The sequence below is a fragment of the Geospiza fortis genome, unplaced genomic scaffold (assembly GCF_000277835.1).
Source record: "Geospiza fortis unplaced genomic scaffold, GeoFor_1.0 scaffold333, whole genome shotgun sequence".
NCBI lineage: Eukaryota > Metazoa > Chordata > Aves > Passeriformes > Thraupidae > Geospiza > Geospiza fortis.
In genome coordinates, this window is record NW_005054347.1 from 1,644,954 (window position 1) to 1,645,793 (window position 840).

Here is an 840-nt window from a genome sequence, read left to right on the forward strand (position 1 = left end):
GCCCCGCCCGTTCCGTGGCCACGCCCACCGCGGCGGAGCTTGAGGGCCCGGGCGGGCTCTGCTTGTGGGGCTGAGCGGTGTGAGGGGAGGGTGGAAAATGGCTGAGGAAGGATGCGGGTTGTGGCAGGGTCAGCGAGCGGTGCGGAGGGCTGGCTCGAGGGTGGCGGTGGCGACGGCATGAGGGAGACCCGTACAGGTCCGTAAACCTGCGACTCATAGGCTTTTATCCCCCTCGTGACACCGCAACAGGCGCCGCGAGCTTTCGGAGACACCGGGCAGAGCCCAGAGACGCCGGCCCGGACCGCGGGCGGTTTCCAGAGTGTTTCCGTCCTGTGGCGCCTCCACAGCAAGGCCAATCTGCATCCTAAAAAGTGGCCGCGACTTGTGTCGCGCTCGTCTGCTCTGAAGGTGTTTTCAGAACTCACTATTCTAATTGTTAGGAATCATCTTCTCATTTCCAGCTTAATTTGATGCACGGCTGGTTAATAAACACTTGTTCCTGCGCCAGCGTTGTAATTTATCTCACCACGGTCCTGCCTTGGTGTTGGTGCTACAGTGTGTTTGTAGACTGCAATCATCTCCCTCTCAGCCATTACAGGGAAGACTAAAAAAGATTTTCCAGCATTTTCTTACTAGTCTGCCTGTTCCTGCGCCTGATGCCATGGTAGCTCTTTTTGCTGTTCACATTTCCTCTCCTGAAGATGGGTGACCAAGAGCAGTTACAGACTCGTGGTCACCTAGTGAGAGTTTCCCACCTGGACACAGGCAGAGCTGCATTTGCAGAGGCAGGTCAGTGTCTCTTCTGGAGACTTTCTTGCCCTTTTTTGGTGGTACAGCATT